The 16670-nt window shown below is 40.7% G+C and overlaps 1 protein-coding gene across 2 annotated transcripts in view; it reads right to left on the bottom strand.

Moving 5' to 3' along the window:
• Positions 1-16670, bottom strand: part of LOC149156867 (putative pre-mRNA-splicing factor ATP-dependent RNA helicase DEAH4) — a 418919-nt gene that overhangs the window by 392329 nt on the left and 9920 nt on the right. The window lies entirely within an intron of this gene.

The raw sequence follows: 16670 nt of genomic DNA, 5'->3' as shown, positions 1-16670 counted from the left end.
GGAATAATTAAATAAATCATTATTTATTTATTATTCCTTAACCAATTCCTTGAGATGATAAATAAATCATTTATTTATTTATTATTTCTAAATAAAAGTTTAAATACTTTTTCCCTCCTAACCAAATATAATAAAATATTTGGAGTGGTTATTCCAAGAATGGGTTTAATAATAATATTTTATTATTGCTCATTATTTGAGGATAACTCAATATTTTGTTATAAATAGAAGGGTTTTCCATTCATTATTCACTTTTGATTATTTTCATTGTTGCACTCGTTGTTGTAACTCTGATTATTTTCATTGTCACACACCATTTTTTGCCTGGTTTACACATTATAGAGGAGAGAGACTCTACATAAGCTGAAGAAATTTGAGGATAGCCAAGACACATCACATAGAGGGGGATTGGTAACATTTATTTGTTCCCTTCACAGGTGTTATAATAAAAAACTATTCTTTGTATATCTGGTTTCCATTGGATGACTGGAGTTATTACTCCCGCTTGAAAGGGAACGTTCCCATACAGTTCCAAAGCTCTCAGGAGCACGGGAACCATTGGAACGGGTTTCCCAACTCTTGGGAGCAGTTCCCGTGTAACAGAGTTTAAAACCTAAAAAGCTTTCTTTGAGTATTAGTAAGATCTGTTTTCCAGGTACACCAAGGATAAGTAAAAAATGCTTTACACAGGCATAAATGATAATAATACATTTTAAGGCCCATTTCAACCAGTGAAGCACGATCCTTATAAGATTCTTCAAGACTTGTGGGTCTTGACAAGTCATATGCCAAAACGGGTCACTCGCATAGAACCTACGCATAAGACCCTTACCCGCGTTGACTCGCATAAGACTCGCGTTGACCCGTTGACTCGCGTACAACTCGTATCAAACTCATACAACCTCGTAAAAGACCCATCCCTGGCAGCGAATTTCGAAATTTTTTTTTTTAGAACAGGTGGAGGGAAGGAAATGCTTTATAAGCACCTCCCTCCCGCTCATTTCTCATTCATAGGGCCAAAGAGGCCATCAAGACTTTCTACAAGGGAGATGAATCTAAATATCTCCCTTTATGGCAAACTATTGATTCCAGGTGGGACAAGTAACTACATTCTCCATTGCATGTAGCGGAAGCATATCTCAATCTGAGCTTATTCTATAATGAGGGGTCTAACATTCAAAAAGGTCTTGACATGATGACAAGTGCCATGATATGCATTGAAAAGATGTTCCCAGTGTTGAGAAACTTAACTAGTATCGGTCTTCATAATTATGTTTGAGTCATGATGTAATGTCTTTGTCAAAAAAAAAATTGTAAAAGAAAATTATTTATAAGCATGGGTTTCATGCTTTATTTATTTTATTTCTAGGTCAACACCTCCATTGAAGGTTTTTAAGGTTTGTGTCATAAGTCCTTGTCCATGTCAACATGCAATAGACCCTTCTTGGGCTTCGTATGTCAAGAAAGAAATTTATTTTTGAGTTAAAATTGTGTTTTATGCCTCCTCCACCAAGTTAGCCTGCCCTCCAGTCAAGTTGACCTCATTAAAAGCATTCGACCTCACAAAAAGACTACAAAAGCAATGCCATTCGACCTATTTGAGGATCCATCCAATCAAAAAGTTTGATCCGTAATTTAAAGTGAAGAAAGAAGTGTGAAATACCTAGAAAAGGAGAAACCCTAGCGAAGAGGGAGACACTTGTCAAGCAAAAGCAAGTCGAAATTCTCCCTTTTCTGCCACACTTACGAGTTTTTGGGTTGCTGCAGGAGGGCCGAAGTTGCAGGTCTGTAGTAGGGTCGAAATTGTCTTGCAGGAGGGCCGAAGATGCATCATGCAGTTCTGTAGTAGGGCCGAAATTGTCTTGCAAGAGTACGAAGTCTAGGTCTGTTGCGCTGTTGAAGAAGGCTAAGTATTAATTTTAGATAACAATGGTATATTCTATGCCTAAGCACAATTTACTTCAATGTTTCTTTAGTAGCCCAATGACAATTTCCAATTATATCTAGTAGCAATCACATTAACTTATAAACATTGATAGTAAATTGCAGATAGAACATAAAATCATATACAAAAGACAAGAGGACACAAGATGTGGCGGATGCCAAGGACAAACCCCAATGTGGAGAAACCCTTTAATCAAATCTTCTTATTATTCTTCAATAGTTCAGCAAAGAGAGAGAGTACAAATATCATAAGTACAAGCCCAAAACAGATCTGCCAAATAAACAGTCAATGCAACCCTAACCAGAGAGTCAACGGTGGTCAAAGCTGCCCCAAATCAACCTGAAATCAGTTCGGTCAACAGCAAAATAGAACAGCCTCAAGAGAGGGTCAAAGTCAACCCAAACAATGCTTGCTGTAATTTCTACAGTCAAACAGAAAGTCAACATTACAGTCAATGTGGTCAAACTATCCCCAAATGCCTCGATTTGTGTGCCAAAGAATGTGGCCTAAAAAGATCGAAGTTCTGGCCCAAAACAAAAGTCAACGCTGCCCTAATCATAGAAAATTTGGACCTCCAAAAACAGTGTTCCTTCCACATGTGCAAAGAGAAAAGAGCCTCCAAGTTGCACGAACCAACCAAGAGAGGAGAGAGAAGATGATGTGATGAGATAAGTGAATGTCCAAATGAGAGAAGGTTCACTCCTATTTATACAATTCGTTGAGGGGAAGGAGACCCATCCCTTAGGCTTCATGAGCCTACATTTGACTAAGGCCGACCTTGACAATTTGTCCATGAGAAAAAAATAAATTCAAAATTCCATTTCTGCTTGTCAGAATGAGATGATCTTTATATCAAAATTGTACATCTCTTAAAGAGGAATGCAATGCAATAATCATCTCCATCATATGAGTTGTCTTAAGGTGGAAGCTGACCCTAGTTGCCAATTTTAACACTCCCTCTCGACTAGCGATAATTTCACCTGCCAATCCATCATCATGTCAACCTGTCATCCTGTACCATCCCTGTCATCACTGACTTGTACAACTCTGCTCTGCTCTGCTGAACCATGAAGTAATAATGAAGAAGAAGTGATCGAGAGTGTATCATACCACTCTCCATTGACTAAAGTCAGTCCTTGATCCCAGATCAAGTTGTTGAACACCATGAATCCTAGGGAGTACAACAATACACGATGCATCCATTGGTAGTGCTATGGTCCCTAACTAGCTTTTCCCAACTCATTGGCCAAATGAGAGGTACTTCCCATGAGTCCCAGACTCTATGGGTAGGATGTGTGTCGGGGCATCAACAGGAGAAGGTGAACCACTCATCCTATGCATATGTCAATCGTAGGGGAAGGTGAACCACTCACCCTACATACATGTGTCTGGGTAGGGGAAGGTGAACCACTCACCCTACACACATGTCAACCATAAAGGGGTATCACGAGGGAAAGTAAACCACTCACCCTGTATCCAACAAACCACTAGGGGAAGGTGACCCGTTCACCCTATGGTCGCTCATAGTTAGCTCCAAAAAGTACCCCATGCCCTCAGGAGCTCCCAGAGCTCTATGTTCAACACATACAGGACCCTCATAAGAGGGTCATTCAACGACTCCAAGTCTCTCTCAGAAGGTTAAGAATTTGACCTTCCCGAGAGGCTTTGTGAGAATGCCTGCAACTTGCTCATTTGTCCTAATGTATTGGAGTCTAACTACTCCCCGTTGTACCATATCCCGGATGAAGTGGTAACTGATATCAATGTGCTTGGGGCGATCGTGGAACACGGGATTCTCTGATAAACGAATCCCACTTTGGTTGTCGCAGAAGATCACGATGGTATCTAGCACGTGCTCAAATAGTTCACTGAAGAGCTTCCTCAACCAAACTGCTTCACAACAGGCCATACTCGCAGCAATGTATTCGGCCTTGGTGGTGCTTAGTTCAACCGATTTCTGCTTCCGGCTCATCCAAGATATAGAGGCAGATCCCAAGGAGAAGCAACACCCAGACGTGCTCTTACGATCCACCACACTGCCAACCCAGTCAACATATGTGTATCCATGTAGTCTCAAATCCCCGGCAGTGTGTCTTAGTGCATAGTGGATTGTGCCCCGAAGATATCTCAAAAGATTCTTGGCAGCAATCCAATGAATGTGATGAGGCTAGACCATATGTTGACTCAACGTGTTTACAGCAAAAGCATATGTCAAGATGGGAGTTGACCAAGAACATCAGTACCACCACAAGTTCAACGCCTCCAAGTCTCTCTCGGAAGGTTAAGAGTTTGACCTTCCCGAGAGGCTTTGTGAGAATGTCTACAACTTGCTCATCTGTCCTAATATCTTGGAGTCTAACTACTCCCTGTTGTACCATATCCCGGATGAAGTGGTACCTGATATCAATGTGCTTAGGGCGATCATGGAACACGGGATTCTGTGATAGACGAATCCCACTATGGTTGTCGCAGAAGATCATGGTGGTATCTAGCATGTGCTCAAATAGTTCACTGAAGAGCTTCCTCAACCAAACTGCTTCACAACAGGCCATACTCGCAGCAATGTATTCGGCCTCGGTGGTGCTTAGTTCAACCAATTTCTTCTTTCCGCCCATCCAAGATATAGAGGCAGATCCCAAGGAGAAACAGCATCCAAACGTGCTCTTACGATCCACCACACTGCCAACCGAGTCAGCATATGTGTATCCATGTAGTCTCAAATCCCCGGCAGTGTGTCTCAGTCCATAATGGATTGTGCCCCGAAGATATCTCAAAAGATTCTTGGCAGCAATCCAATGAACGTGATGAGGCTCAACCATATGTTGACTCAACGTGTTTACAGCGAAAGAATATGTCAGGATGGGAGTTGACCAAGAACATCAGTGCCACCACAAGTTCAACAACTCCAAGTCTCTCTCGGAAGGTTAAGAATTTGACGTTCCCGAGAGGCTTTGTGAGAATGTCTGCAACTTGCTCATCTGTCCTAATGTCTTGGAGTCTAACTGCTCCATGAAGTGGTACCTGATATCAATGTGCTTGGGGCAATCGTGGAACACAGGGTTCTTTGATAGACGAATCCCACTCTGGTTGTCGCAGAAGATCACAATGGTATCTAGCACGTGCTCAAATAGCTCACTGAAGAGCTTCCTCAACCAAACTACTTCACAACAAGCCATACTCGCAGCAATGTATTCGGCCTCGGTGGTGCTTAGTTCAAACGATTTCTGCTTCCGAATCATCCAAGATATAGAGGCAGATCCCAAGGAGAAGCAGCATCCAGACGTGCTCTTACGATCCATCAATCTTCATTTGGCCTTACTTCATGTCATACTGCTTTCTTCATGCCATATTTTCGAGAGGATCTTACATCCTTCTATATGGTCCTCTTGGAAGTCATCCACAATTCTTCCCTTTGGCAGTCCTGCATAAGCCCATCCAGATATTTGTTCAAAAATAAGAAATGAACACTTAAATCAAAATTACCTTTGTGATGGTCTTTCATCATGACATCTTCCAGTGTGCATCAACATCCTGCATGTTGACACATCTCCCAAAGATATCCATTGTCAAGGGTCTCCATCTTTTTCAGACTTCCATCAGAGTCTTCATATCTTTCCGAGAGATTTCCTAGTCAAATATTTCTTGGTCTTTTGGATGTTGATTGCCTTTTACCATGGTTGCATATCTCACGATCTCTTCCTTCCTTTCTTCACACATTTCATTCCTAGGAGCTTCCAATCAGAGTTCCTTAATTGTAGTCAACCACCTCATACTTCATATGAGGACATATTATGTTGATTTCATCTAGTGTGACTTATGCCTTCTTGCATCCTTTCAAAGGAGGAGATCTTTTTCCCTTGATCATGCTTCTCAAGATAGAAGTAGTGATCCATGTTACCTGCAACCATATGACATGACATTATAATATTAAATATAAGCATACATACCTCATTTACCTTTAGGTCATCTAGGTTTCTTTTAGCAGCTTCCTTGATTGAAAAGATCTTCAACCCCTTTATCTGCTACATCTCTTATGTCATCATACCATCATCCCATGAACTCCACAAGTTGGAGTCCCTGATGAAACACTTGCTTCCTTTCTAGATCGGTGAACCCTCTGATGAGAACTCTATTAGAGAATCTTGAGGATCTTACATATCCTCATCTGGCATATGTTTCCTTTTTGACTTGATGTATGATGAGCCTTGTCCTAGATAACTTCTTCCTTTCGTTAAGTTTACAATGAGGTTCCCAAGAGCTATATCCTTCATATTTGACTGCCATGGATTTTGTTCTAGACATCCTTCATGTTTCCTATGGTGATGTCACGAGCTCTTGTTTCTAATGCTTCCATGATGCCACGATGCATCTTATTATTTATTATAGCCATATCCTATAACATAAGATTTAGAAGCTATGTCAAGACCTTTTGTGAGGGAGACTATCTCAGTCATAGTAGAGATCTTTTACTTCCTCTTTTTCTTGGACTTCTTGAGGATCTTGCATATCCTCATCTGGCATATGTTTCCTTTTTGACTTGATGTATGATGATCCTTGTCCTAGATAACTTCTTCCTTTCGTTAAATTTACAATGAGGTTCCCAAGAGCTATATCCTTCATATTTGACTGCCATGGATTTTGTTCTAGACATCCTTCATGTTTCCTATGGTGATGTCATGAGCTCTTGTTTCTAATGCTTCCATGATGCCATGATGCATCTTATTATCTATTATAGCCATATCCTATAACATAAGATTTAGAAGCTATGTCAAGACCTTTTGTGAGGGAGACTATCTCAATCATAGTAGCGATCTTTTACTTCCTCTTTTTCTTGGACTTCTTCTCTTCATCTTCCTCCACTTCTGCGGTGATATGGGCTTCTTCTCTTCTTTTGATATTGTCCCTTTAAGACAATTTTTCCTGTAATGTTCATAATTTTTCTTTCTTTTCTGAGGACCAAAATTTTCCAAACTTCCCTCTCCTTCCTGCAAATGTTTGAGTCCTTTAACCTTCAACACTTTTGCCCTCAACTTGTCTTCTGCTATCTTGAATATAGACCACAAGTTGTCGAATTAGGTAACTTTCTTATCCCCATGGACATTTGTTACCTTGTTCATCAATTAGTGCATTTAGAAAAATGATGATTATCTTCTTATCATCTCTCCCAAATATCGCAGTTGAGATCTTATGAAGATATCCCTTCATTCTTTGATACCTTCAATTTTGTGTAGATCAGATCTAAGTCATGTGACCTTCTTTATTGCATCTTCAGAGAATATTCTTACGAGCTTATCATATACATCTCTTTGATGTCTCCAATATTGCTATATGACGGGATCTTTCATAAGAATCTCGTTCCATGAATTTAGAGGAGACCTTTTTCATTGATGTGTTCAATGACTTCACTTTCTTCGAGGACTATGTCTATCCTCCTTTTTCATGCAAGGAATTTCAATGACCCAACCAACTTATAGATCTCCTTGCAAACACGAATTCATTTTACCAAATTTGATTAAAGAATGAAAGATACTTACTTGACAAGTGAAGATGAAATCTTCAACTTGATCACTTTGATGATGGTTGAAGAAGATGTATTAGTGCTCCCTCTTGGATGATCTTCTTCAAGGACAAGGAGAGGATCCTTGCTTCAATGAGAGGGAACTTGCCTCATAGCTTTGAAGATGATGATAATGCCTTCTTGCTTTCAAGATACTTCAACTACTTTGGTAGTGAATGAGTGCAGATCAGAATTGCTTCTAGGGTTGCAACTTTCTCCAAGATGATGTGATCTTCGTCTTTAAAGTCCTTCGAGCTACCTTGCTTTGTAGATAACTTGATGAGGGTCTTTGTGGTCTTTTGATGATGACTAGAGGATCCAAAACTTTTGTTGTTGTAGACTGCTTCTTTGATCTAGGGTTTTATTCTTCAATGTAGATCTTGATCTTTTGCTTTGATAACCTTCAACTTGCTTAGATGCCTTTCTTGAAACTCGATCCTTGAGTGTCTCTTTAATTAGATGCCCTTCCTTTGACTTCAGCACCTTAGCTTTGATCCCATGTTGAGAAATCTAGGTCATTAGTATTAGTTGATTTCTCTTCTATTAGTGACTGCTTGTGAATGCTTTTTACTTGATTAGATTAGGATCTTCTTTACGTTAGATTCTTAGTGTTCTTCTTCATCAAACAGTAACCAATGCATGAACATAAATAGACAAGAGACACAGCATGTAGGCTATGAGCCAGGCCAAAAACTCTCACTCTTTGAGTAGAAAACCCGCACAAATTCTTCTTATAGAGATTCCAATTGATAAATACCAAGACCAAGACCCTTGACCTATTAGCCACTCCAAGACCAAGACATTGTCTTCTCTTCTTCTTCTCCTCTTCGATCTGCTTGTCACCACCAAGATCTTCTTGTTGTCTTCATATTGAGAGCATCGATCTCTTTCCTTGATCTAGTATTGATGTCCTTCCTTTAAGGTAGCACCGAGACCTTGATGTTCCACTGCCTCACTGAATTGCAGCCCTTCCATGACACCTAACTGTCCTTCATATTACTATAATCATTGTTCTTGATTACTAGATCTGAATTCCTCTCACTGCAATGACATTCGAATTCACCCACCAAAACAGAGATCTGAATTGCTAGAGGTCTAAGCCCATCACTGTTTTCTTCATCCGAAAATATCCACACTGTTGACTGAGATTACCCTCCGAAAATCTCAGAGAAATCCGAACTCTCTAACTGTGCCAAAGATCTGAATTTATCTCTGTCTTGCCCATATGAAAAACTCAGAGATATCACCGAACTGTTGGCTATACTCCATCATCAAAACTTCAGAAGAATCTGAACTTGTGACTATTTCAAGAGTATCGAACTGTGGTCTATATAGAGACCAATCTTCATTGTCACTGTGATCTACATTTAAGAGGGATCCAAATTCCCTTCTCCATAGAACTGTAGTCTTGTAACCTTCAAGTTGTAGCCTTCACTGAAACATAGATGATCTGAATCCCTTTGTTGTCTATGTTCACCAAAATCTCATAGATATGCAAAGTTCTGGACTATAGTAATGTGAGGAGCCTAGCCTCCTATATATAGTGATTTGACCATATACTTAAGCTAACTTTAGCATCCGAATGGTGTTATGAATAAAATATATAAGAAATAATGTAAATCGTAATAATCATAAATAATGATTAGCTAATTAGTAATTAGGTTGAAGAGGCATGTCTAAATGAGACATGACTTTCCATGAAAAGACACCTGCTTGGTATATAAGCAAGCCTCTCACCCTCATTGTAATGATCATTCTTATTCATACATTTTAATATATATATTTGTATCCTCAATGGATATCTTCATATTCCAAGTCTTCTAGAGTAATTAATCTGAAGAAGGAACTTTGTTTGCTTCATTTGGTATCAGAGCAGTTCGACCCTTTGGCCGCTCCACCGCTGCACAGAGCTCGTTCGTCAACCTTGTTGTCGTCGTGACTGAAGCATTCGCTACACAAATTGGAGTTTCTCCATCGTCGCTAATAGGTCCTTGCCCATAAAAGAAAAGAAAAGAAAAACATTAAATTCAAAAAAAAAATAGCAAAACAACGGTCGTAACTTGCTTACCTCCGACCCTTACTCTCAACCGAGCGCATAACCATTGTCACCGTCGAAGACCATCCTACGCAATCGTCGAGGGCCATGTTACGCAATCTTCATCCACCCTACCTCCACCAGAGTCATTTCCCAACCACTAGCAGACCGTTGTTGCAAAATTGATAGTTATCCAACCGCCGCCACTGGATCCTCCCTATCCTCAACAACCGCACTGACAAGCCATTATTTTCTTACCAATTCCTTAATTCCAGCTAGCGGCAAACCCATTCATCGCCACTACAACCCTCACTGCAATTTGAGCACATATCCGATGCGCCCTCTGTCACATTCTCAGTCGTTACCTCCACTGAGTCGCACGTCCAATAATTTACCGACCAGCCGTCAAAATTCACTGCTGCAATCAAACTCACCCACATGCCCCACATTTACTGTCACCTCCATTGCAACTCATCGAGCCGCATAACCTTGTCCTTGCACCCGCTGCGTGTTCACTACTAGCTGCGTCGTGGGGAAAGTCGTTGTCCATAGGCTATCATAACGTTGTTGTGCACGGAGCAGTCAAGTTGCTGCCATAACCCGTTGTGAATCCATTGGAGCCACGGAGCAGTGAACCACTATCTTATCACGTGGTCAACTAACGTGACCCAAGTCAAACGTCGCGGGAGTATTCATCTAACATTTCGACTTTGCATATAAATTGGCTGGGTCATATACAATATTAAGTTATAATAGTTACATTATAAACTAAAATATAATTTAATTAATTAATTAACAAAAAAAATAAAAATCAGAGGTTGAGTAAAAAGTGATATATTATAAAACTGAAAAAGGGTTACCCTTAAAGCACTAAGCTCATTTTGAAAAAAAATGGAGCCTAATAAGGAAATGAAGGCCAGAAGATTCCTAGAAACCTTACCCAGCTATGCTAAAGCGCTATTTAACATTAAGGGAACTCTCGCAAAAAAAGATGTTATTATTTCTATCTCTCCTACAGAGGATAAAAATTATATAACACCTAAAATCGCAAACCAATTAGTGATCCCGGAGTCAAATATAACCGAAAAAATTAGACTTTTTGGCAACAAAAATTATGACATAGCCAGTTTACAATTAAACATTAAAGATTATACATTTGTATTGCAAATCTCAGTTCAAACGCTATGGAACAATCAAGGTGACATTATTTTGGGATCACATTGGATGGAAACGGTTGGATCTATCATCTTAAATACGAAGAAAAAGTTCTTAACATTTTCTTACAGGAAGAAGAAAATAACACTCCAAGATGTTACATTGAAGCCAGATTCAATAACGCCAGAAGATATATCAAATATTTCAAAAGTAATTTCTCAAGAAGGTAGAAAAGTATTACAAAATATGCATAATGAAATTGACAAAATCACTACTTACAGAAATGAAGAAGTCGTTAAAAGACAAGTTAGAACATTGTATTCGAGAGGAAGTATCGAAGTCTCCAGTCGTAACAGCCCAGGTTGAAGATAAGGGAGCAGATACCAATCTAGTGAATGTCACAACTCAGGAAGAAGACAAGCAAGTTGAAGAAAATACAAACTTAGATGTTGCAATCCAGACAATGAACATCCCAAGTGAATGTTTTGTAACCAACTCAACAACATACTCGCCAGAAGAAAATCGAAAAATTGCCACACACCCAATAAGGGAAAGTCAAACCAAAAAAGTTCCATATCGACATCTGAATCATGAGAGTAGACAACCCAATCAAGCTACGTATCTATACCATTCAGAACATAAACAACAAACTGATGTTCAAGAGAATAGTGATGTAACCTCAATCAAGTCCTATGATGACAAGTCGTTACAAAATTCTAGTGATCAAAATATTCCACAGAAGATTAATCTAGAATGGTCTAATCCCTTCTCAGTGCGACAGTTTTGTTTGTCACTTAGAAGATCATATCGACTTGTATCAACGAAGATGATTGTTCCGAGACAAGAAGACTTTTGAACCCGAAAAAAAGATCAAGCCTTTTTCATCAACAAGCTTTGAGGACAAAGCTTTTTGAGGAGAAAGGCAATGTTATGAATAAAATACATAGGGAATAATGTAAATGATAATAATCATAAATAATGATTAATTAATTAGTAATTAGGTTGAAGAGGCATGTCTAAATGAGACATGACTCTCCATGAAAAGACACCTGCTTGGTGTATAAGCAAGCCTCTAACTTCCATTGTAATCATCATTCTTATTCATAGATATATATAGATATATATATATATATATATATATATATATCCTCAATGGATATCTTCATATTCCAAGTCTTCTGGAGTAATTAATCTAAAGAAGGAACTTTGCTCGCTTCAAATGGGTGTGTCACTTTGAGTGAGCTGACATGAGTTATTCCTTCATTTTGCAGGTCGACATCAAGAGAAGAGAATTGTGCTCGTCTTTGGAGGGCTTTCTAGACACTTAATTGACTCATATACATTTCACACATGCTCAAGAAGAGCTCTTCATACATGACATTAATTCTTTGATCTTAATGACAAATCCTAAGCCTCTCAATGGGAGCCATCTAAAATAAAACCACTTGCTCATGAAACCCATGAAGCAAGGCTTACAATAATAATTTTATTTTCTTCATTACATCATTTACAAAAGTCACAATTACATGTCATTATGAAGACTGAACCTAGTTACATTTTCCAACAAATTGAAGATGAACTTGCTCTAAGTATTAGTCGTCGAGGACAAAGTGTAAAGTTTTGTAGATGTTCTATGCTAAGAGCAATTTCACTTTTCTCACAGCAATCATACAAGTAGATAAGCAAAATGCAGATAGAACATATAAGCAGATCTTACAGAAGACAAATCAGAAACAAGAAAAATGTATGTGTTTGTTTCGGCGGTCAACAGGATGCTTCAACCAGCAAAGTCTTCTTTGGTCAGCCAGCCCAGCATGTGTCACAACAACCCTCCAACCAGTAGATGAGTTAACCCAAGTCAGTTCTACAAAAGTCAACGCTGTCCTGAAAAGTCAACGCAGGGGCAGCAAGCTAAAAGTCAACGCAGCAGCAAAACGGTCAACCCTTTGACCTCGATTTTTGTGCCAGGTAGTATGGCCTTCAAAAATCGAACCTCCCACAAGTTTTCAGCTTGTTTGGACCAAGCGTTGACCAAAGTCAACGCTGGTCAAACTTCTGCGAAACCCTAGCAGCAGAAAAATCCTCTTCGTCCTTCCCACGTGTGGCTGAAATTCGTCCTCCAGGTAGCTCGTACTTTTTAGGATGAGAGAGGAAGATGTGAGTTGTGTTGTGATCAAATTCTCTCCAACTTTTCCTGTATATATATATCCATCAATGAGGGTGTGTGACACATCTGTTGGGCATGTGAGCCTACATTACAAAACTGGCTGACCTTTGCACATATAATTTATTAAGAATAATAAATTCAAAATATAAGTTCTGCTCATCGGATTAAGACTAATTTTATATGGATTTTACACCTCTCAGAAAGAGGAATCCAACAAAAATATTAGCCTCTTAATCTGAGCATCAGAACATGGAGTTTGGACCTAGTTGTCCAAATTTAACACTCCCTCTCAACTAGGGAGAACTCCATCTATTAGTGCAATTAACATCGTGAGTCATCCCGCCGAAACTTGCTTTGCTGGCTTCTTTATTTCAGAACAGAAGTGGGTCAGTCACAAAGACATCATTCCCCGACTGACATAATCAGTCCAGAGGTCCCAGACCTCACAAATCTTGATCCCAGATCAAGTGGTTGGACCATGCCATCCTAGATAGAGAGTACGGCAATCTCTGATGCGTCCATCAGTCTTTGCTAATAGTCTCTAGCTTTTCCACACCTCATTGGCCAAATGAGAGGTACTTCCCATGAGCCCTGAACTCAATGGGTAGGATGCATACGGGGCACAGATTAAATGAGTGGCGAACCAGCTCAATAATCACAAGGGTGGGGCAGAAGCATTATGAGTGCTTATAGCTCCGAGAAGCTATCCCCAAAGCCCCCAAGAGCTCCCAGAGCTCATCGTCCAACAGGACCCACATCATAGGGTCTTTCCACGACACCAAGACTCTCACGGAAGGTTAGGAACTTGACCTTCCCCAGGGGCTTAGTGAGAATATCCGCGACCTGCTCATCAGTTCCTATATGATCGAGCCTTACGGCGCCTCGCTGTACCATATCCCGGATAAAGTGGTACCTGATATCAATATGCTTGGATCGGTCGTGGAACACAGGATTCTCAGTCATACGAATCCCACTCTGATTATCACAGAGTATTACAGTGGTATCTAGCACATGTTGGAACAGCTCACTAAAGAGCTTCCTCAACCAAACTGCTTCACAACAGGCCATACTAGCAGCAATGTATTCAGCCTCCGCGGTGCTCAAAGCCACCGACTTCTGCTTCCTGCTCATCCATGAGATCGAAGCAGAACCAAGATTGAAACAGCATCCAGATGTGCTCTTACGATCCACCACACTGCCAGCCCAATCGGCATCAGTATATCCCCGGAGTATCACACTCCCGGCAGTGTATCTCAGCCCATGGTTTATCGTGCCCCGAAGATATCTCAAAAGATTCTTGGCACCAACCCAGTGAAAATGATGAGGCTCAACCATCTGTTGACTCAAAGTATTCACTGCAAAACATATGTCCGGACGGGTGTTCACTAAGAACATCAAAGCTCCTATGAGTTGACGATACTCAGTAGGATTGGCCAAGATAGGCCCTGCAGCGCTGCCACTCAACTTCTTAAAGTTGAGTTCCATTGGTGTCGACACGGACTTACAGTCCACCATCCCAAATCTTTCCAGAAGCTTCACAATATACTTTCCTTGAGAAAGGAAAATCTCTCCAGGTCTCTGCCAGACCTCCAGGCCTAGGAAATAATGCATCAGTCCTAGGTCTTTCATCTCGAACTCAGCAGCAAGCTCCCTCTTACATTGATGAATGAGAGGGTCATCACCTGTCAGGAAGAGGTCGTCCACATACAGCACTAGAATGAGAGGCTTTCCTTCCTCAACCTTAAAGTAAAGGTTTGGATCAGCATTGCTTCGAGTGAAGCCCAGCTTCATCAAGTAACTATCCATCCTCTCATACCAAGCTCTGGGTGCTTGCTTTAACCCATAGAGGGCTTTCTTCAACCTGCAGACATAAGTGTCTCGATCTTGAACTTCAAATCCCAGAGGTTGTTCTACATACACCTCTTCCTTTATTGCACCATGCAGAAAAGCAGTCTTGACATCCATCTGATGAAAACTCCATCCTTGCGTAGCAGCAAGGGCTATGATGGATCGGATGGTGGTATATCGAGCCACAGGTGCAAATATATCGTCATAGTCAATTCCTTCCTTTTGAGAGAAGCCACGGGCAACAAATCTTGCCTTAAACTTTTCAGCACTCCCATCAGATCCATGTTTAATCTTGTAGAGCCATTTAGCGGTGACAACAGATTTGTCCTTCGGTCTCGGGACCACATCCCAGACATCATTCTTCATAATAGCCTCATATTCTTCATGCATAGCATCCTTCCAGACTTGATGCTTGATGGCTTCTTCAAAAGATCCAGGTTCAGATTGTATAATAGTACTCATGGCAGCTAGATACCCTTGGTATCTACACGGCTTCTTGCTTTCTCGGAATGTTCCCCTTGGGGCAGCATGACCCTCAGCATCTTCGAGGGTGTCCCTGAGCCATGATGGCCTCTTTCCTAGAGAAGGGGAAGGATCAATAGGGTCCATTGGCTCTTCAACATCAGGCATAGTCTCATCCTGGGGTTCTTCCAGATTTCCAGGTCTTTCTTCATGGTTTTCTTCAGATCTAGGAAGATCTACTACTTTCTTCAGGGAAGCATCTTAGTCAAAAGTGACATCGTGGCTTATCTCTACTTCCCTTTGACCAGGTACATAGACTCTATATGCCTTAGAAGTCTCACTGTAGCCCACAAACATTCCTTTCTTCCCAGTAGCATCCAGCTTACTTCTCTTTTCTTTCGGCACATGAAAATAGACAGGACATCCAAAAATTCTAAAATGTGAGACATCAGGTTTCTTACCAGAGAAAACCTCTTCGGGAGTTTTGGAGTCCAAAGCGGAATGAGGGCATCGGTTTTGAATGTACACAGCAGTATTTGCAGCTTCTCCCCACAGAAACTTTGGAAGACCCTGATCACATAGCATGGCACGGGCAGCTTCCACAATAGTCCTATTCTTGCGTTCAGCAACACCATTCTGCTCAGGAGTATATGCAGTGGTAGTCTCCCTCTTAATGCCAGCTTCTCTGCAAAAGTCTTTGAACTCATTTGACTCATATTCAGTGCCATTGTCAGTCCTCAAAATCTTGATCTTCTTTCCGGTCATATTTTCCACCAAGGCTTTGAAGGTACGGAACCACATGAAATCCTCATTCTTCTTCTTCAAGAAGTATATCCAGGTTTTGCGAGAGAAGTCATCAGTAAATGTCATATAGTAAGAACATCCCCCCAGGGATGTTACAGGCAACATACCGGAAAGATCAGAATGGACCAGTTGCAATATCTCAGATGTCTTTGTGACACTTGAGGGGAAAGGTCCCCTTGTATGTTTTCCTTCACCACAGCCCTTACATACACCTTTATGATTATTTCCAAAATCAGGCATCCCTGTCACCACCTTCCTTGCTTCGGGAAGAGCCTTGTAATGAAGGTGTCCAAATCTTCGGTGCCATAGTTCGGTTTGACGGATAGTATCACAAGTCATAGCTCCCAACGGACTCCCTCCAACCTGGTAGAGTGTACCAACTCTAAAACCAATTGAGATAGCTTCCTTGAAGCTCTTCTTCCACATGAGTACCTTTCCATCAGAGAAAGTTACATTGAATCCTTTGTCTTCCATGGCAGATACAGACACAAGGTTCTTCTTCAATTTGGGTACATAGAGTACATCTTGTAGATGGAGGACTTGTCCTTGAGACAAGTGGAGGGTCACAGTCCCGGTCCCTTTCACAGGATAAGTGGCATTATCCCCAAGGGTAATTTCTAGATTAGTATCCCTTTCAACCATGTCAGAAAGTGCTTCCTTGAATTCGGTGATGTGTCTTGAGGCACCACTATCGATT

This window comes from Pinus tabuliformis, chromosome 9 (assembly GCF_031772625.1).
Source record: "Pinus tabuliformis cultivar Carrire ecotype Pingquan chromosome 9, CPIR1, whole genome shotgun sequence".
In the NCBI taxonomy this organism is placed as follows: domain Eukaryota; kingdom Viridiplantae; phylum Streptophyta; class Pinopsida; order Pinales; family Pinaceae; genus Pinus; species Pinus tabuliformis.
The sequence above is the reverse complement of the archived record's forward strand: the minus strand, read 5'-3'. Positions and strand labels throughout refer to the sequence as shown.